This window comes from Schistocerca serialis, chromosome 9, assembly GCF_023864345.2.
Source record: "Schistocerca serialis cubense isolate TAMUIC-IGC-003099 chromosome 9, iqSchSeri2.2, whole genome shotgun sequence".
Lineage (NCBI taxonomy): Eukaryota > Metazoa > Arthropoda > Insecta > Orthoptera > Acrididae > Schistocerca > Schistocerca serialis.
Window position 1 is genome coordinate 464,661,230 of NC_064646.1, and position 22,131 is coordinate 464,683,360.

The window sequence follows — 22,131 nt, forward strand, 5'->3', positions numbered from 1 at the left end:
GTAAATGTTCATTCAAGTGTTAACTTTGCCCATTAAAACTTGTTTTAAATTCTAAACTCAAAAATGCTTCTAATAATAGGCAAATGTTTTTGTGGCTGTGAAGGAACTTACATTTCCAGAAAATTATTTTATTTTCTGGCGTTGGTACACAACGTTATTTCATATTGACTGTCATATCATCTGAAAGTATCGATTATTGGCGATATTTCATGACTCTGACCTTAGTTCCTTATTTTCACACTAGAGGGCAGCATTTACTTTAAAAAGATGCTAAATTGCTGTTCAAAGTTGCCTCGCTGTTCAATATAACCCCGCTTTACAGTATTAAAAACTTTTTAACAAATTATAATTTTAGTAGGTCCAGTATGCTCAGGGAGCATAATTGCTGAAGACATGCACTCACTTAAATCAGGAGATCCAGGTTAAAACCCTTTATTCGGCCTAAACTTTTAATCAACATATTGGAACCATAATAGTGCATGTTCAGTGATAACAAATGACTTCTTTCAATTTGAATTGTATTGTAATTGCACTATGATGCTACTTGGGTGGAAATGGGAAGAAGCGGAATCCCACAGGCCTTATAACTGGAGCTGTTTTACGAAATCAGTTAATGCAACCAAGTAAACTTAAGACATTTATTGTTGAGGACTTCAGTCTGAAGACTGGTTTGATGTAGCTCTCCTGACTAGTCAATTCTGTGCAAGCCTCCTCATTTCTTCATAAGTATTGCAAGTTAAATCCATTTGAATTTTCTTACTGTAGACCAACTCAAGCCTTGGTTGTTCTCTACAAACCCCCCCCCCCCCTCCCTTGCCCCACCCCCCTCCCACACAAAACTTCCTTCCATCATCAACGATTCCTGGATGCACCAGGATGCTGCCTGTCAGCTGTTCCCATCTATAACGCAATCAAGTTGTGCCCCAAATTTCTTGTTCCCCAAATTTGATACAGTTCCTCTTAATACAGTAAGTTACCCGAACTATTCATCTAGTCTCCAGCATTCTTTGCTACCATCATATTTCAAAAGCTTTTATTCACTACTTGTCTAAACTGTTTATCACTCAGATTTAACTTCAGTACAAGGCTTCACTACAGACAAATACCTTCAGAAAAAATTCGTAACATGTAAATTTATACCAGATGTTAACAAATTTCTCTTTTTAAAAATGCTTTTCTTGCTATTGCCAGTCTGCATATTACATCATCTCTATTTTGGCCACCATCAGTTGTTTTGCTACCAAATAGCAAACCCATCTTCTACATTTAATGTCTCATTTCCTAATCTAGTCCTCTCATCATCACGTGATACATTTCAATTCTGTTCCATTGCACTAGTCTCAGGTTAGTTGATGCATATCTTACACTGGTAACCTCGTTTGAAAACATTATCTATTCCATCCAACTGATCTTCCAAGTCCATTGTCATCTCTGACAGAATTACAATGTAATTGGTGAACCTCATTGTTTTTATTTCTTCTCCCTGTAATTCAATTCCCTTTCTAAATTGCTCACTGGTTTCGTTTACTGCTTGCTCAATGTAAAGATTGGATAACATTAAGAATAGCCTGCAGCCATATCTCAGTCCCTTCTCAACCACTGTTGCCCTTTCTTGTCCTTTGACTCTTGTAAGTTCAGTCTGGCTTCTGTACAAGTAGTATTTGTACTTTAACTCTCCATATTTTACCTCAACTGCCTTCAAAATTCCAAAGAGTGTATTACAGTCAGCATTGCAAAAGCTTCCTCTAAGTCTACAAATTCCATAAATGTAGGTTTGCCTTTCTTTAACTATAGGGTCAGGATGAACTCACGTGTTCCTACAGTTCTTCAAATTTTCTGTGAGGTGAGCTTCTACCAGTTATTTCATCCTTCTAAAATAATTCTTCTCAAAATCTTGCAACAGTGACTTATTATACTGTTGGTTCAGTAATATTCACACCTGTTAACAGTCTTCCTGCTTAGCTGAGTGGTTATGTGCTTGCCTATCATGCAGCGGACCTGGACTGGATTCACGGCCAGGCTGCAGATTTTCTCTGCTCATGGACTGGGTGTTGTGTTGTCCTCATCCTTTCATCCTCATCACCGACAAGCAAGTTCCCCAATGTCGCATTGCCTGAAATATGACATGGAATGCGGTGGCCAAATTTCCATGAAGTCTGAGGGTATTTTCCTGTCTTATACATCTAGTATGCTAGTTTTGTCATGGCAGGCTCTCCCAAGGCTATCAATAGTTCTGATGGAATATCGTCTACTCCTGGGGCCTTGTTTCAATTGTGGTCTTTCAGTGCTCATCAAATTCTTCTCACAATATCATATCTTTCATCTCATTTTCTCCTACATCTTCTTCTCTTTCTGTAATATTGTCTTCAAGCTTGTTTCCCTTGTATACAGCCCTTTAATGAATTGCTTTCACCTGTCTGCCTTCTCTTCTCTGGGCTGATGTCACAAGGCCCAATCGGTCAGTCGCCCAGACTCTTTCCCCTGCAGTTACAGAAAAGTCAGCTTGCCCTTCTTCAGGAACCACAGGTTAGTCTGGCCTCTGCACAGATATCACTCTTACGTAGTGGCACCTAAGGTTTGACCTTCTGTATCATAGAGGCATGTTAGTCACCCCACCTTGCCAAGGTCCATGGTTTACGCAGTGCTATAGACAAAATTTTCCCAGAAATTAAAAGTTTTCTTGGCACTGTGGTTTCGTTTTCAGGTGCTCTGCAGTATTCATGTTGAGCAGTATACTGTAGAGTTAAAAATATGTACATCAAATGAATTAGCAAATTTTTCTAAATGAACACTCTGTATTGTGTACAACATAATTATTTAATATATTCAGGTAAGGAATGAAGAGGCTCTTCACAGAAAAAGTGAAGGAACATGTATATACGTAAGGACAGGTGTTAAATCATGTTAAAACAAAGGAAATCAGGTTTAAAAATGTCTGCTGTATTGAAAAAGATTTTGAATACTGTTTACGTGAACTAACAGAAAGTAAAATTATAACTGCATGTATTTATAGGTTACCATGTGGCAATTTTGAATTGTTATCTGAAAATTTGGAAAATCTTCTGAACTGTGTAAATTCTCAGTCAAAATACATAATTGTGCGTGGGGATTTCAATGTTAATGTCAATGACAACTGTAAAAAATGGTAGAAACTGGCTAATCTACTAAAAGCATACAATATGGACATATGTGTAGAAGATATCACCAGATACGGCAGCAAAAATGAAAGCACTATTGATCAAATATTCAGTGACAAATCAAAATGTGGCTTTAAATCTGAGGTATTGGATACAGGTTTCTCTGATCATCAAGCAATTAAATTGACTTTAAGGAAATCTCAGGATAAAAGTGACAATGGGAGATATATTGAGAGAAGATTAATTAATGATGACAGCATTAGTGTCTTTAATCTCATGTTAAAAATGTAAACTTGGACATGGAAAACAACAGTTCTTTCTGCAAATATAAAATTCAACAGGTTCTTGTTCTCAACTTGTGGACATAATCAATGACTCCTTTGAAACTGGCTTGTTTTCCAGTAAACTTCACCAGTCACAGTAATACCAGTTTATAAATGTGATGGCAAGTTGACATTAAAAATTTCAGACCACCATCATTATTATCCGGTTTTTCGAAAATAATTGAAAGAATAATATATGACAGAGTGCTAGATTTTTTAAACAAAAATAAAATTATTGTAAATGCACAGATTTGTTTCACAAAAAGCAAATCTACACAAACAGCTCTCTTCAATTTCCTTAAACTTGTTTACAAAGCCATTGGGGACAAGGAACTGATCTGTGGGTTGTTTTTGGACTTTTCCAAAGTGTTTGATTGTATAAATCATAATCTACTACAGTAAAGTCCTGTTAATCCAAACTAATTGGGACCAAACCTTGTTCAGATTACCGATTTGTTTGGATTAGCCGGAATTAGGGTGACGAGTTTCTAGAATGAAGTATACCAAGCAGATAAGTAGGTACACCATGGTAGCAAATGGGAACAAGTGTGGGAACAATGTCTCACTCTCATGCCCTGCCCTTGTTGTTGTGCACTGTTGAGACCTTTATAGTGTCTGAGGTCAGTCCACTGCCTGTTGGCTCGCAATGCTCTTGGTTATGTTAGTTATCAATCACTGTGGTAGTTGTAGTAGTAGTAGTAATTTATTCATCCAGAGACAATGTACATTGTTTGGATTTCGTCAAAGAACATAGTATAACAAAAATAAGATAAGGGTGTACAGTTTCTTACATAATACAATGGTTCATTGTACCCATCACAATATTTTTGGGCAATACAACTTTGATTACTGTAATAATATAAAAGTATGAGAAGGATCTTTTACATGAAATACATTACAAGTAAATAATTGATTTAAAACTTTTGTTTGGGGCATTTTGCATGAAATACATTATAAGTAAATAATTCATTTAACATTTTTGTTCTGAAAAATTAAAATTGAGGTTGTGGCAAACATTTGATTAATGGTACTATTCACATATAGTAAATGAATGTAGGTACTTGCTACAAGCTTACTGCAGATATTCATTTACACTATAACAGCAGTTGGTCATTAAGAATTTAAATATTGCTTCCTTGATGTAGATAATGTTTTTGTTTCTTTTAGCTGAGTTGGAAGTTTGTTGTACAAAATTGTGCCCTGAATGTTGGTTTGTTTTTGTGTTAAAGCCTTGTTTACTCTTTTTATGTGGATGTTATTGCACATTCTGGTATTGTGCGAATGAAGATCTGAGTTGGTTTTGTAATTATCAATGTGCATTTTTATATTAACAACACAGAGGCATGGTAAAGGTAGAATATTTAGGAGTTGAAATAACTGTTTGGAAGGTGTTTGCCTTTTACTGTTTGAAATTATTCTAACAGCTCGTTATTGTAAGGTGAAGATGGTTTTCATGTTTGCCTTATTATGACCCCAGAGAGTTAGGCAGAATAGGTTGAGTTTGTGTGTGTCTATCGACCTGCCAGCACTACCTAAAAACAAAGATGATGTGACTTACCAAGCGAAAGCGCTGGCACGTCGATAGACACACAAACAAACACAAACATACACACAAAATTCAAGCTTTCGCAACAAACTGTTGCCTCATAAGGAAAGAGGGAAGGAGAGGGAAAGACGAAAGGATGTGGGTTTTAAGGGACAGGGTAAGGAGTCATTCCAATCCCGGGAGTGGAAAGACTTACCTTAGGGGGAAAAAAGGACAGGTATACACTCGCACGCACACTCATATCCATCCGCACATACACAGACACATGTGCGGATTGATATGAGTGTGTGTGCGAGTCTATACCTGTCCTTTCTTCCCCCTAAGGTAAGTCTTTCCGCTCCCGGGATTGGAATGACTCCTTACCCTCTCCCTTAAAACCATAAACAAAGATGATGTGACTTACCATACGAAAGTGCTGGCAGGTCGATAGAAACACAAACAAACACATACATACACACAAAATTCTAGCTTTCGCAACCAATGGTTGCTTCATCAGGAATGAGGGAAGGAGAGGGAAAGACGAGAGGATGTGGGTTTTAAGGGAGAGGGTAAGGAGTCATTCCAATCCCGGGAGCGGAAAGACTTACTTTAGGGGGAAAAAAGGACAGGTATACACTCGCACACACACACACATATCCATCCGCACATACACAGACACAAGCAGACCTGTCCTTTTTTCCCCCTAAGGTAAGTCTTTCCGCTCCCGGGATTGGAATGACTCCTTACCCTCTCCCTTAAAACCCACATCCTTTCGTCTTTCCCTCTCCTTCCCTCTTTCCTGATGAGGCAACAGTTTGTTGCGAAAGCTTGAATTTCATGTGTATGTTTGTGTTTGTTTGTGTGTCTATCGACCTGCCAGCACTTTCGTTTGGTAAGTCACATCATCTGTGTTTTTAGATATATTTTTCCCGCGTGGAATGTTTCCCTCTATTATATGTATATATATATATATATATATATATACAAAGATGATGTGACTTACCAAACAAAAGCACTGGCAGGTCGATAGACACACAAACAAAGCTCCCGGGATTGGAATGACTCTTTATCCTCTCCCTTAAAACCCACATCATTTCGTCTTTCCCTCTCCTTCCCTCTTTCATGATGAAGCAACCGTCTGTTGCGAAAGCTTGAATTTTGTGTGTATGTTTGTGTGTCTATCGACCTGCCAGCGCTTTTGTTTGGTAAGTCACATCATCTTTGTTTAACCATTACACCAACAACCTGACAACAGCTTTCACATCCCACAACTACGCTCCCGACCTGGTACAGAAGCAAATAACCAGAGCCACTTCCTCATCCCCTCAAACCCAGAACCTCCCACAGAAGAACCCCAAAAGTGCCCCACTTGTGACAGGATACTTTCCGGGACTGGATCAGACTCTGAATGTGGCTCTCCAGCAGGGATACGACTTCCTCAAATCCTGCCCTGAAATGAGATCCATCCTTCATGAAATCCTCCCCACTCCACCAAGAGTGTCTTTCCGCCATCCACCTAACCTTCGTAACCTGTTAGTTCATCCCTATGAAATCGCCAAACCACCTTCCCTACCCTCTGGCTCCTACCCTTGTAACCACCCCCGGTGTAAGACCTGTCCCATGCACCCTCCCACCACCACCTACTCCCACCTACTCCAGTCCTGTAACCTGTAAGGTGTACACGATCAAAGGCAGAGCCACGTGTGAAAGCACCCACGTGATTTACCAACTGACCTGCCTACACTGTGACGCATTCTATGTGGGAATGACCAGCAACAAACTGTCCATTCACATGAATGGACACAGGCAGACAGTGTTTGTTGGTAATGAGGATCACCCTGTGGCTAAACATGCCTTGGTGCACGGCCAGCACATCTTGGCACAGTGTTAGACCGTTCGGGTTATCTGGATACCTCCCACTAACACCAACCTATCCGAACTCCGGAGATGGGAACTTGCTCTTCAATATATCCTCTCTTCCCGTTATCCACCAGGCCTCAATCTCCGCTAATTTCAAGTTGCCGCCACTCATACCTCACCTGTCATTCAACAACATCTTTGCCTCTGCACTTCCGCCTCGACTGACATCTCTGCCCAAACTCTTTGCCTTTGAATATGTCTGCTTGTGTCTGTATATGTGTGGATGGATATGTGTGCGTGTGTGTGTGTGTGTGTGTGTGTGTGTGTGTGTGTGTGTGTGTGTGTGTGTGTGTGTGTGCACGAGTGTATACCTGTCCTTTTTTCCCCTTAAGGTAAGTCTTTCCGCTCCCAGGATTGGAATGACTCCTTACCCTCTCCCTTAAAACCCACATCCTTTCGTCTTTCCCTCTCCTTCCCTCTTTCCTGACGAAGCAACCGTTGGTTGTGAAAGCTAGAATTTTGTGTGTATGTTTGTGTGTCTATCGACCTGCCAGTGCTTTCGTTTGGTAAGTCACATCATCTTTGTTTTTAGATATATTTTTCCCATGTGGAATGTTTCCCTCTCTCTCTCTCTCTCTCTCTCTCTATATATATATATATATATATATATATATATATATATATATACAATGCTTTGGTTTTTATTGTTTGCTGAGGTAATTTATACTACCTGTTTTCTATTGTGGAGATATGACTGAAACCATTTTAATGCTAGTTTGTCTAGCAAGATATCATGATCAACGGTATCGAATGCCTTCGATAAGTCCAAGTTTATTCCTACTGTACTGTTATTTCTGTCAAGTCCTATTATAATATTTCAATGAAATGGGTAATTGCCTTTGCGAAAACCATGTTGGTTTACAGACAATAGACTGAATTTTTTGAGGTAATTTGTAATTATAATTTTCTGACAGTCTCTACTATTTTTGAAAATACAGATAACAAAGCTATTGGTCTATAGTTTCCTACTTCATATATATTACCCTTTTTATACAATGGTTTTATTTTTGAAATTTTTAATTTTTGTGGGAACGCCCCTTCTGTTAATGATATGTGTATGATATGTGAGAATAGTTCTGCTATGACACTAGCACATTTAATTATGACTGTACCTGGTACCTGTACCAGGCACGTGTAACAGTTGTATTGCATTCGTTCAGGTGTAGTGGTGTACATATTTTCATCATTAGTAACTGGAAACATACAACATTAACTCTCAAAGAAAAACTGAATGCTGTGAAGCAGATAGACAACGGTGAGAATGTATCTAAAATGGCAATGGAACTGGGTGTTGGTAAAACAACCATTAGTGATTGGAAGAAGAACCGAGTGAAGCTTGAACAGTCCTGTGCAATGTTTTCGGGAAAAACATTCAAAATTCGGCAGACTTTGAAACAGTCCCAGTACGATAAACTGGATGAAGCTCTTTTCCTTTGGTTTATGCAGGAAACAGAAAGGGGAACTCCTTTGAGTGGAGCACTGGTTCAGGAGAAGGCTATTTACCTGAACAAGTTAATGAATAGTGATGAGTCTTTTAGTGCAAGTACGGGTTGGTTGGACAGGTTCAAAAAACTTCATGGAATCCATCAGCTAACAATTACTGGAGAGAAGCTTTCTTCTGACCATGATCCAGTGAAGGAATACTTGGGTGAGTTTGAAAAAGTGATTACACAGGGAAGTATTCTCCCCAAAAAATTTACAATGCTGACGAGACTGGCCTTAATTTCAGGGCTTTGTCAACAAAAGGCCTGGCATCAAAATCAGAAAACCATGCTCCTGGTTTTAAAATGTGCAAAGATCATATGACTTAATTAGCATGTATCAATGCTACTGGTAATCACAAGCTGCCTTTAATGCTGATCGGTAAATCTGCTAGGCACAGAGCTTTTAAAAACAGCAACATGAAGTCCCTGCCCGTGTGTTATCACAACCAGAAAAAAGCATGGATGTATGGTAAGCTGTTCAAAGAATGGTTTCACAGCCAGTTTGTTCCCTCTGTTCGACGGTTTTCTAAGGAAAATCTTTTGTCTCCCCATGCAATCCTTTTCATTGACAATGCGCCATCTCACCTGAGCACTGAGGAATTATGTGGTAGAGAAATTGTGTCGAAGTTTTTGCTGCTGAATGTTACACCACTTCTATAGCCGATGGACCAGGGCATACTGCAAACATTAAAACTGATTTACAGAAAACAATTTTTAAGAATGCTGATCCAAGATGATAGCATTCATTTAGTGGACAAAATGAAAAAGACCAATGTGGAGGACGCTGTTTATTGGGCCTCTGAGGAATGGCAGAATATTTCAGAAAATACTCTGAGAAAATCATGGGGAAAACGGTGGACATCTCTTGAATTACAGGACAAGTTAGTTGAAAATGAAGAGAAAATTATAATACAAATGATACAGACAATCCCTGGATGTGAGGAAGCTAGTGAAGAAGATGTAGTTGAGTGGATGGCAGTGGATGGGGCATGGGTGGAGAACCTTACTGACACTGATTTAGTTGCTGGTGTGACTCAAGACCAGGAAGAAGTGGACTGCTGTGACAGAAGTGACAATGAGCCTGAAAGTGACAAAGGAGAGCTGGTGCCACACAGTGACACAGCAGAAGCCCTTCACCTCGCACTACGTTATTTGGAGCAACAGCCCACTGCTACACCTGCTGATTTTATGTTTATGAGATGATGGCGCAACTATGCATCATACAGACTGTCTTCATTATGCCAAAAAAAATCACTAAGGTTTTGTCATCTAAAAAGTAGGGATAAAATTTCCACTGTATTTTAGTAAGTTTGACAGCTTTTCTTTCATTGTTATTCATTGTTTAAACCTAATGTTTACTTGCCATTTTTTCAAAATACATGTTTACTGTAATGTGTAAATTAAAATAGTGTTTATGTGCAGCAGTTTACCGACAGTTTTCCATACTCAGACTAACATTTTTCGTATTCGGATTAACAGAACGTGCAGATTACCAGGGTTCAGATTAGCGGGACTTTGCTGTTCTGTTAAAACTATATAATTATGGTGTCTAAAGTGTTTCCTATGAGTGGTTCAAGTCATATTTAACTGATAGGAAACAAAGAGTGCAAATTTGTCAGGATGGAAATACATTCTCAATATAAAGGAGTTAATTATGGGGTGCCCCAGGGCTCAATATTGGGACCATTGTTGTTCTACCACAACAGTTTTCAACAGCTGATACTATATTATTTCCTGATGACACCAGTTTCATTATAAAAGGAAAGAATGATTATAAGATGCAGCAAAAAATCGATAAAACAGGAGAAGTTGCAGAAAAATGGGTAAAAGATAACTGTCTAGTTGTCAATTACAAGAAAACTGTGTGAATGAACTTCAACCATATAGGGACCAAAAATAGAACTAATGTAAAATTCAAATTATCGAATAGCCAAATTCAGCAAAAGAATCATATAAAATTTTTAGGATTATGGTCGGATGAGCATCTAAGATGGGAAAAACATGTAGAAGTGCTTAACAAAAAATTAAGCAAGTACTGTTACATATCAAGAATGCTTGAAGATTGCTGTAACACCAAAACAGTATTATGTGCTTATTGTGCTTACATGTATTCTGGGGAATTATCTCTTTTGAAAATCAGTCTTTTAAGCTTCAAAAGAAAGCTGTAAGATTAATAAGTTAAGTTGCTTACAGAGCATCATGTAGAGGTATCATTAAGGAATTAAAAGTCATGACCTTACCATCTATATTTATATTTGAAAGTATCTGCCTCATTAAAAACCACTAAGTTTCAGCTTTGAATACTGAGATCCACAATTATCAAACAAGGAACAGGGATGACTATCATAGGGATGTGCACAGAAAATCAATATATCAGGACAGTGCTCTTTGCAAACAAAACATTCTTTACAGTGCATTGCCAGATACCATAAAAAAAATACCAAACATTAATAATATACAAAAGAACAAAAAAAATCTACTAATACAACAACAGCTTCTAAGACATTAATGAATACCTGAAATATTGCTCAAATCTGTAGGTCTGCTTCATAACTCTCTGAATAAATATTCTTCATTATCAAAACATTATTATTTAAAAGTAAACTTCTTTTATCCACGTGTGGGTCTAATTATGCACCTAACTTTTGTGCTGTATGTTATTATGCCTATTTAACTAAAGTACTGGTATTTAATAGTTTTAGTAAAATCATCCAAGGTTATTTGCCAGCTTTTATTTTATCTGTGTGTACATAATTAATTTTATAATCTAATTAAGGAGAATAATGTTTTGTTAGAAAGACCTGCTTCTCCAAAAATTGGCACGCTATGGTTTTCAAGGCAAATCTCTTAGCTGGATGTCATCATACTTGGCAAACAGAAAACAAAGAGTACTTATTAACATCAACGGCAAGAAATTTCTCTCTGGCTGGAAAAACACTCAATTAGGTGTTCCACAAGGCTCAATATTAGGGCCACTGCTTTTTCTATATTATATTAACGATATGCCATGTCAGGTCCAGTCTGATACTATCCTCTATGCAGATGACTCAACAGCTGTAGTCTGTTGTAAAAATGAGGTAGACCTAATTCGTCATATTGAACAAACACTTGGGGAAGTGGAGGCATGGGTCAAAAACAATAACTTGACATTAAATTTTACGAAAACAGAAATTGTTCATTTTACCACAAAACAATCTGCACAGTCTATAAGTGAAATAAGGTATATGGACAAAAAATTAGAGACTGCAGACTGTGTCAAATTCCTTGGCGTGTTAGTCAATAAAAACCTGTTATGGAGTCACCATGTGGATAACATACTGGGTCGACTGAATAGCCTTGTATATATTATGAATATCTTGTATAGTATTACTGATTTAGCTGTAAGAAAAACTGTATATAATGCATATTTTGTTTCAGTCATTATGTATAGTATAATTTTCTGGGGTCTGAAAAAACAAATTTACTTAGAGCTTTTCGACTACAAAAAAGAATCATCCGAGCAATGGTGGGAGCAAAACCAAAGCAACACTGCAAACCTTTATTTGTAAAACTGGATCTAATGAGCATTCCAAGCATATACATCTATGAAACTCTCACTTTCACGAAAAGAAACCCACAACTTTTTGAGGGCAACTTCTTCTTGCATCAATATGATACAAGACATAAAACGAGCTACATGTTACCTACCCACCGTTTAAAATCATATGAAAAAACCCCATACTATATGGGCATGAAATTTGTAGATAAAATATGGAAAGATATGGATGACCCAAATATAAAAGGCACCAAAAGAGACCTGGAAAAATATCTGAAAGATAAATGTTACTATAGTGTAGAAGATTTCATGAATGGTAACAATGCATTATAATTGTAATTAAAATACCTCTTTGAAGATGTTACACCATGTATATTATTAGTTTATTGTCTATTTTTAGTATTGTTATATATAGTGTAAAAACTGACAAGTCACCTATGTCACAATCTTTGATTGTATAAGGCATGTTATGTGATAATAAAAATTGAATTGAATTGAATTGAATTGAATTGATACAAATGATAAGACTTTGTACCTGATGTAAATATATAATATTTTATACTGTTTTGTACTTTGACACGTCCAGTATCATGAATGTGATAATATGGGTGTTAAATAAACAAAAAAATAAATGTGAAACACTAACAAGAAGAAGGAACAGGGTGATAAAACATGTGTTAAGACATCAAGGCATACCTGGATGCATGCCATGATACCAAGCCCCTTATGTGCTACCCTCACATACACTGCCAACGGCATCTGTGCGGGCTGGCTACCAGAGGCCATCCGCAACTAGTGCTATCTACAAGAACTCTCCTCTATACACGGTGTTTATAAATTCTTGTAGGACTTGTAGAGGGGAGTGAGTAAATAATATTTTGAATAGGAACCCACGTCCATGCTACTGACATTTGAAAACATATTTGCTAGGAAGATGTGCAGCAAGGTAGTCATGGTTGAGGTAGTTATGTCAGATCAGCAGATGTCATTTGGTGTCTATCCTACTTCTTTAACATGGTTTGAGCCTCATTCACATGTCTGTAAGTGTTAGAGTAACACAGTTGAGTATACATTTGCAGAATATTACCCTCCTGAATGGTGAATCTCACAGTGGTGGAAGAGCTGCTTGTTGCCTTCATCTTGTTGCTTTCATCAAGATCATTCTCCACAACATCTGATTAAATTGCATATCCTTTTCGCCCCAATCACTCAGTGGTTTCAGGAAAGGCATGACTGTGATTCTCCAAGGAGATGTCAAACATCTGAATCAGAAGAGGCTGTATTGCATCACATTCAAGACAACCTGTCATTGAGTACATGGGCAATTTCTTTCGCTATTAAGGAGTTGAATTGTAAAAAAATTGAATACTGCATCATACCTAATCAATTACTTGTAAAAGTGGTTGTGTTACCAACATGCTTTCTAATGGTTGTAGCATGGAATGGTATATTTCTGGACATGGGGTCCAATTCAAAATATTACCTGCTCACTCCCCTTTTACAAGTCCTAGAAGTTTGTAACAAGAATTTCCGTACACCCAATAAATGGACAGTGTGGCAGGCACCTGTCCTCAAAATGTGTTCTATTGCTTATTGTACTGTTTCCATATTTGGTGATCACTTGAAAATGTGGATATGTGGATAAATAAACTCTTGTTCTTTGTGGCCGCACTATTGTTTCTATCTAATGTTACAACACAATTGGTGACGAGTATGGTGTTTACTTCTGTGGGCTCAGTCTATTTTGTTGTTCCGCCAGTTCTTATGTCCATGAAGGCAGTGTTCAAACCTCTCCTTGAGCTTGCTGTCACAAATTTGTCAGCCACTTTGAATATTCAGCCTATTACACTGTGGGCACACCTGCCACCTTCTACCTCTTACAACGATGTGGCAGACTGGGAGGCTTATGAGAAGCAGCTCCAGCAACACTTCCTTGCATTTGGTGTCACTGATGCTAACATGTGTAAGGTTTTGTTCCTTTCTTGGCATTTCAATTGGATTTACCAATTGTTATACCAGTTAGCTCACTTCAGGAAGCTGCATCGCTTTCATCCAATGAAATGTGCAAGTTTTTGTCTGTTTATCACTGTAAGTGTATGCATGTCATAGCTGCACGTGCCGAGTTCTATCGTTCTCATAAATAGCCCCATCAGTCTAACGCGCTCGGGCAGCCGAACTCTGTGACCTCAGTCACAAATGTCAGTTGTTACCAATGCTCATCATGATTCCTATGCTGATTCTATGGTCCATGAGGACAGCATTTGGTTGGGTCCTGACAAGGAGGTGCATCAATGTGCACTACAGTGTGAGAATACATCTTTAACTGAAGTGTTGAATATTGCTGGAGGTACCTCATGCTGATGGTGATCTGATTGTGACATTGCCACATCAGCTACTGTTGCCGGTCATCAGGTGTCAGCTAGTTTTCAGACAGAGGACAACAAGGCAGCCATACAAACATGGCCTTTGCACCGTACTGGACAGACAACAGCAACAACAACTCACAGCAGTGGCAGCACTGAGTGCTCCCATCTTGCTCATAGTGTTTCATGCAATGTGACAGCGTCATGTGCCCTAAGCGTTGAGCGACTTGCAGCAACTGTAGGAATAAAGGACGTATAGTGTCTGTGTGTCATTCCCAGACCTCTCCAGCAGATATGGACGTGGGTCTTCATTGCATGTCTTCAGTGTTTATAAATAAAATGGACTGTTTATTGAAGTGTGACTGATGGACAAAGTCCTCAGACTTCAAGTGGACATGGGTGCAGCGGTGACATTGCTGAACTCACAAAGTTATGTGAATTTGGGATCTCTGGCATTGCCTCCAGTTACTCAATGTTTGGTGTGTTACAGTAAGCAGTATATCCCAATTTTTTGAGCAATTTAGGGCCTCTACTGTTTATAAATCTGTGGTTCATTCCTTGACTTTTTTGGTACTGGATGATGCTGGTGCTGACTTTGTTTGGTTTGGATGCTTTAATGCTTTGGTTCATCTATTGCAGATGCGGTGCTCCTCATTTCCAACCAGGTCTCTTATCAGCAGTTTGATTCTCTGTGGTCTGAGTTCTCGTCTCTTTTCTTCAGATGGGTTAGGTTTTGTCACAAATTTTACAGCCCACATTACCTTGAAACCTATGGTGTGGTCATGCTTTTTCTGTTCACACCCTATTCCAGTGTCTTTGTGCAATCATGTGAAATCAGAATTTGGCTGGCTGATGTCATACAACCCATTACATCCAGTGAGTGATCTACCCCCCTCATGATTGTCAAAAAACTGAATGATCAGCTTTGCCTCTGCAGTGACTTTAAAGTTTTTGTTAACACTGAGTTTTTCTCTAAAACTGATTTATCTGAAGCCCTGTTACAAGTTCCATTGGGTGAGGACTTGAAAAAGCCCCTAGTGATTAACACACCCTTCGAGTCGTACTTATATCAGCTCCTCCCACTTGGTGTGGCTACTGACCCTGTGATTTTCAGTGTTTTCTGGAAAACTGGCAATGTCTGTTCTGGACTGCATCAATTATCTGAGTGGCATCATCATGATGGATGCATGCATGGAAGAACATTTACACAGCTAATGCTCCTTGTTCATGATCTTACGTACTGAAGGGCTGAAGCGTAACTTGGCCACATCCCATCTTTTTCAGCCATCCATTGTGTATTTGGAATTTAAGGCTTCTCGTGATCATTTAAAGCCTTTGCAGCATCATGTAATTGCTGTAACAGCTCTTCCTTGCCCTTCCAATGTTAAATAATTCTAAACATTTTTAGAGACAATTGTCTAGTATCACATATTAATTCTGGGAGCGACCATGTGGGCCTTTCTCTCCATCATGAAGTGCACCTTGTGGAATATGTATTTTTTTTTTTTTTAAGTGTCAGTGTGTGTTGATGATTTTGAAAGCTAATGAAAGCTAAGCTCCTTGTTTGGCTACCTTCCATCCTGGCCACCCCCTGGCCTTGGTTACAGATGCCTCTCAGTAGGGCTCCGGGGCATTCTCTCACATCTCTGAGTGTGGTTCTGAATGTTCGATAGCTTATGCATCAAAAACACTCAACTCAGCACAGTAGCCCTATTCCTAAGTTAAAAAGGAAGCACTTGCCATTGTCTGCGCCCTCAAAAAGTTTCATGTATTCGTGTATGGGTCTAAGTTTCACCTCATTACTAATCACAAGCCCTTGGTTTCTTTGTTTCCCCCGTGGTTCATTGCCCAATAAAGCAGCAAATTGCCTCCAGTATTGGGTCTTGTTTCTGTCTTGTTACAACTATGAGATAAATGCCATGCAGCACGCCAACACTGATGGGGCCAGGTACTACTTTCGATCAGGATGAACTCCTTTGCTTTTGCTTAGATGTTGAGACACAAGATGCAATGGAAGGGTTTCCTGTTATGGAATCCCAGATTGCAGCTGCTATTGCTGCTGATCCTGTTTTGCACAAAGTTATTCATCTCATTCCCCCTCCCCCCATCACTGCCTTTCATGTTTACTGATGTTCTCTTAGCTATGATGGGCTGTCGTCTGGGGCTGTGATACTGACTTTGCTACAGCGGGATGTCCTTCAGCTTCTACATCTGGGACAATTTGGAGGGGTGGGGGGGGGGGGGGGTGCAGGGTGCCTCTCATACCAAGTCACCAAGTCACTGGCCCATTGTCATGTGCTTTGACCAGGCACTGACAATGACATTTTGAGTCTTGTGACATGCTCTCCATGGGCTGCACTACAGCGTTTTTGGGAATGAGTCCATGCTAATTTTGAGACATCCTTCCTAAATTCTCACTAGTTGTTAGTTCTCAATGTTTACTCAAAATTTCCTATTGCTATTTGCTGTTTTTTCCAAATCAGCTGTTGCTGCAGTTCATGCCCTCTCAAACATTTCATATCAAAGGATTGCCTTTTATGTTTGTGACGGATAACACACAGTTTGTGTCTCAGGCCTTCATGATTTCTGTACCCACCAAAGCATTCGTCAAATGACTGTTCCAACTTTTCACCCACAATCTAACAGTGAGGCCAACAGCTTGTCCACATGTTCAAGGTTCAAATGAAGAAGTATGTTGCAACTCTTCTGTGGATGATGCCTTGCTGTGCTTCATCAGTTCCTACAGATTTACACCAGAGGGCTAATTGGATTCCAGCCGAGATGCTCCTGATTGCCAGCCATGTACCCTCCTGCACTGTTCATGCCGCCCCACCAAAGTCTGTCGGCACAGCCCTCATCACATTTTACTCCTGTCTCCACAGTCTGGGCTCGCAGGTTTAGTCGCCGGTGGATTCCAGCCATGGTCCACAGCTACTGCCTCTGTATGGTGCACACCAGTGAGAGGCTGGGGGCATGTCACTGCAATCATCTCATGCCAAGGCGATGACCAACAGTCTGCCGCCATCAGCTTTGCCTCCTCCATCATTGCTTGTCCTGGACTTGTAGTGTGTCACTGCTGTGAGGGTGAACCCACCCTCCTTGTGGATGTTGCCATCTTCTGCCTCTCCTTCAGGGTCCGCAACCCTGATCCATGCTGCCAGCCCTTCCCATGATGCTTCACTGCCACCTGCACTTCCAATGTCTCTGGAGCAGTTGTGGCAGTGCTTGCCTGCTTTGTTTCTTCACTTTCCTTGGTGTTGACATACTGGCTGAAAAAATAGGGGGTGGACGTGCAGTACTATCTCCTGTAAATGATAATAGTTTGCAGGTGAACATCAACATGCTACTACAGTAGTTTGCAGGTGAACATCTACAAGCAGTAATAACATAACCACATAATTCACAGTTCTTTCGGAATAATCAAGTATGTAAGGAACAGACGCTGTCATTGCTTTAACACATAGTGTAACATGTATTTCACTATTAAGTTGAAGCATTGTTGTCTTTCTGACCAACAAAGGTTCCCCATCTGAAACTCGGCCATGGACTGACTGTCTCATGACCAAAAATTAGGCCCTTATATATCCTCACAATAATAGGGGCCGGAACTACACATTGTTCGAAGTTAAATTTACAGAAATTGCAATTAAAACTTAACTCATTAAATTAACTGAACACATCGAAAAATTGCGCCTTTTTAACAGTTTCTTCTACTGCAAGAGTTATGTCGAATTATTTGTTTAAATCATGAAATTAACAAATATAAGTACACAGTCAATACTTTGGACAAAAATGTTAATTACTTTGGAATTAATTACGGGCTGGCTTTGCTAACATATTTTCGAATAGAGCCAAATAGATACTTTAAAATTACTAGCATTTCATCTTCCAAATGTTTAGAATTAGTACAGACTTTATATCTGTTTATAAGTCAACAATGGTCCGTCCCCAGTAGCTGAGTGGTCAGTGCAACAGAATGCCAATCCTAAGGGCCCGGGTTTGATTCCCGGCTGGGTTGGAGATTTTCTCCGCTCAGGGACTGGGTGTTGTGTTGTCCTAATCATCATCATTTCATCCCCATCGACGCGCAAGTCGCCGAAGTGGCGTCAAATCGAAAGACTTGCACCAGGCAAACAGTCTACCCATCAGGAGGCCCTAGTCACATGACATTATTATTATTTATTAGTCAACAATGGAATTTAAGATGCAAAACAGTTACTGATTGCACCCTATAACAAAAGATACTAACTAGGCATAGTCAAAATAAATTAGAAAATCAATTACATACCTAAAACTAAGCACAAAATTAAATCTGGTGTTATATTCTTTAAAACTGAGGTCCATCCTTTCTCTTTTATGAAAATGCAGATTATATTCAAATATGTTAGTTAACCAGTCAAAATTGAAAGAACAAATTTAAGGAGGCAGGTGGCAAAACAAGAGGTGAAATAAATTTTTTACAGTTTGCTTCATCACAAGTGCCATCAGGTTGTCATAACAAGAGTCCGGGGCACCACCCCCTATCTTCACTGCCCGGTGCCTTCACTATCGGTGCAGTTCCACCATGTTGAGGACTCAGACGCCGATGAGCAAGCAGCATCCTTATCACTGGTCCTTCCTTACACTACTTCACAGGGGACTGGCCATGCCACTTCCACCCCTACTCGTCAGTTCTGATCCAGAATCTCCATCTGCCACTTCTGTCATCACCTATGGTATCTTTTGCAGAGGCCCCGGATGTATCATCAGTTGCCCCGATGCCTGCATTGGAGTGTTGCTTTTCCCCAAGGGAGGAGAGGTGCTATAGCCCTATATGTCATACCTGGATACGAGCTGCGGCACCAGGCCTCTGACAGGCTACGCTCAAATACTCTGCCAACAGCATCTGCATACGGTGGGCACAAGAGGCTGCCTGTGACTTGTGCACACGGTATGGCATCTCTCAAGAGGTGTAAATCCAGTACCACCAATAGACACATGTAAAAAATGAAAATACTAAATCTAGCTATCAGAACTATTGGAGAGACAGGGTTTGGGAGAGGTTAGAAAGCAGTGGCCACCCATTCTGTCTCTTTGTAATTACATAACATGATTTGCAGCTCAAAAGAATGCATTTTCTGCATGTTAAAATAGATTATCTGTAATGTAGATCAACTCTCAAAACAACCTGCTATTCCTCCCAAAACCTTGAAGAAATTCTGCAAAATTAGGATATTATTTCACATATTTTCAAAGTCAGCTGTGATGTTGCCATCACAGCAGAGTAGTGCATGAAGGTAACCCAGGATCCAAGCAATAGATACCAAAACTAAAAATATGATCAGTGAACAGAACACAGATGCAGAGTGAAAGCCCTTATATTAAGTTCACACATTGGATGTTGTGAAGTACTGGCAGTAACAGTGGTTTTTGTAAAGTTCCTGGAAATTTGTTTGTAGATGACGTCTTAAGTGATCACTATATTTTCGATTGTGAGCTGAAGGACCCAGTGAGGCCTGTGGATGCTAAATTGGCTATGACAAGTCCAGAAAAAGTTCTTTATTGATTACTGTTGAAAATGCAGGCCATTGTTCATAGAATACTGTTCATTGTGACCAGCTTGCCACAACAACAAACTGTACCAATTTGCCCCTTTGGTCTGCAAAACACTTTTTATTTATTAATTTTTGAGTGTAGTAGGCTCTTGATTCAAGTCTGTAGATAACAATACAGAACAGGTCAAACAATTACAGTAATTATCATACCGGGTGATCAAAAAGTCAGTATAAATTTGAAAACTTAATAAACCACGGAATAATGTAGATAGAGAGGTAAAAATTGATGCACATGCTTGGAATTACATGTGGTTTCATTAGAACAAAAAAAAAAAGTTCACAAAATGTCCGACAGACGGCGCTGGACAGCAAACCGTCAGTGACTGCGCATGACAATCGTGTATAAAAGGAGCTGTAATGAGAGAGAGAATCAGATGCGCCAGCAGTCGCAGCATGTTGACGGTACCTGAAAAGGCGCTTTTAGTGAAGCTGTATTATCAGAATGGGGAACGTGCTAGTTCGGCGTTACGATCCTATTGCCATAGGAAGGGGATTCGAATGGGTAAAGGTCCGCTGACAAATGCAGCTGTGGTGAGAATGATTTCGAAGTTCAAAGCCACGGGTTGTTTAGACGACAGACTCCGTAGTGGCCGAGCGAGCACAAGGCGTAATGCTGCTGAGACAGTTCAGGAAGAAATGGAGACTGTAGCAGGTTCATCTATGCACAGGGAAGTCAGCACTCATGCAGTCGCATGTCGCACCAGCATTCCATACACTACTGTTTGGTTGGCACTTAGGAGTACCCTCCGATGCTATCCGTACAAAATCCATTGGCATCATGAACTGTTACCTGGCGATTTAGTGAAGCGGAGGGCATTTGCGGTGTGGGCGTTTCAAAAGGTGTCAGAAGATGACGATTGGTTGAGTAATGTATTGTGGACCGACGAAGCTCATTTCACGCTCCAAGGGTCTGTCAGCACCCACAACTGCAGAATTTGGGCTACCGAAAATCCTAGAACTGTCGTGGAAACTCCATTGCATGACAAGAAAGTCATGGTATGGGTTGGATTTACCACATCTACTGGAAAACACTGATAAGGAGAAGGGACAGAATGATAGGACATCTGCTAAGACATGAGGGAATGACTTCCATGGTACTAGAGGGAGCTGTAGAGGGCAAAAACTGTAGAGGAAGACAGAGATTGGAATACGTCAAACAAATAATTGAGGACGTAGGTTGCAAGTGCTACTCTGAGATGAAGAGGTTAGCACAGGAATGGAATTCATGGCGGGCCGCATCAAACCAGTCAGTAGACTGATGACCAAAAAAAAAAACTGTTATCTGGCCTTGTGTGATTCTGGTTTTGTAACTGCTACCATGACGGGTGAGAAGTATGCCGATATATGTTACAGAATCGCATCATCCCCAGCCTGGCTGATAAACACCTGCTGGAACGTACGGTGTTTATGCAGGATGGCGCTCCATGCCATATTGCTAGACGCGTGAAAGATCTCTTGCGCACGTCGTTTGGTGATGATCAGGTGCTCAGCTGCCACTTTCATCATGCTTGGCCTCCCAGGTCCCCAGACCTCAGTCCGTGCGATTATTGGCTTTGGGGTTACCTGAAGTCGCAAGTGTATCACGATCGACCTACATCTCTAGGGATGCTGAAAGACAACATCCGACGCCAATGCCTCACCATAACTCCGGACATGCTTTACAGTGCTGTTCACAACATTATTCCTTGACTACAGCTATTGTTGAGGAATAATTGTGGACATATTGGGCATTTCCTGTAAAGAACATCATCTTTGCTTTGTCCTACTTTGTTATGCTAATTATTGCTATTCTGATCAGATGAAGCGCCATCTGTCGGACATTTTTTGAACTTTTATATTTTTTTGGTTCTAATAAAACCCCATGTCATTCCAAGCATGTGTGTCAATTTGTACCTCTCTGTCTACATTATTCCGTGATTTATTCAGTTTTCAAATTCATACTGACTTTTTGATCACCCGGTATATAAGTGTTTATAAAGCATACATCTATTTTGTATGTAAACAGTTACTTGAAAAATTCTTAAATAATAAGACATCATTACAGCAATTATAATCCTGCATACTAATTATAAGGCTTACAGTCCAATTCGCATATAAACAGTTATGCTAACAAATGAGATATTGGGATAACTATTTTTTAAGTTGAGAAAGTAAAGCTTGAAATTCATCACATTTCACAAAGTATAATACACTTTCAAAATATTTGTGTAACAAATAGAAAGAGCTATCAAAAAGATAAAGGTTTAACTC

The 22,131-nt window shown here is 39.7% G+C and overlaps 1 protein-coding gene across 1 annotated transcript in view; it reads left to right on the plus strand.

Moving 5' to 3' along the window:
• LOC126419298 (uncharacterized) overlaps nt 1-22,131 on the plus strand; it is a 120,714-nt gene that overhangs the window by 75,731 nt on the left and 22,852 nt on the right. The window lies entirely within an intron of this gene.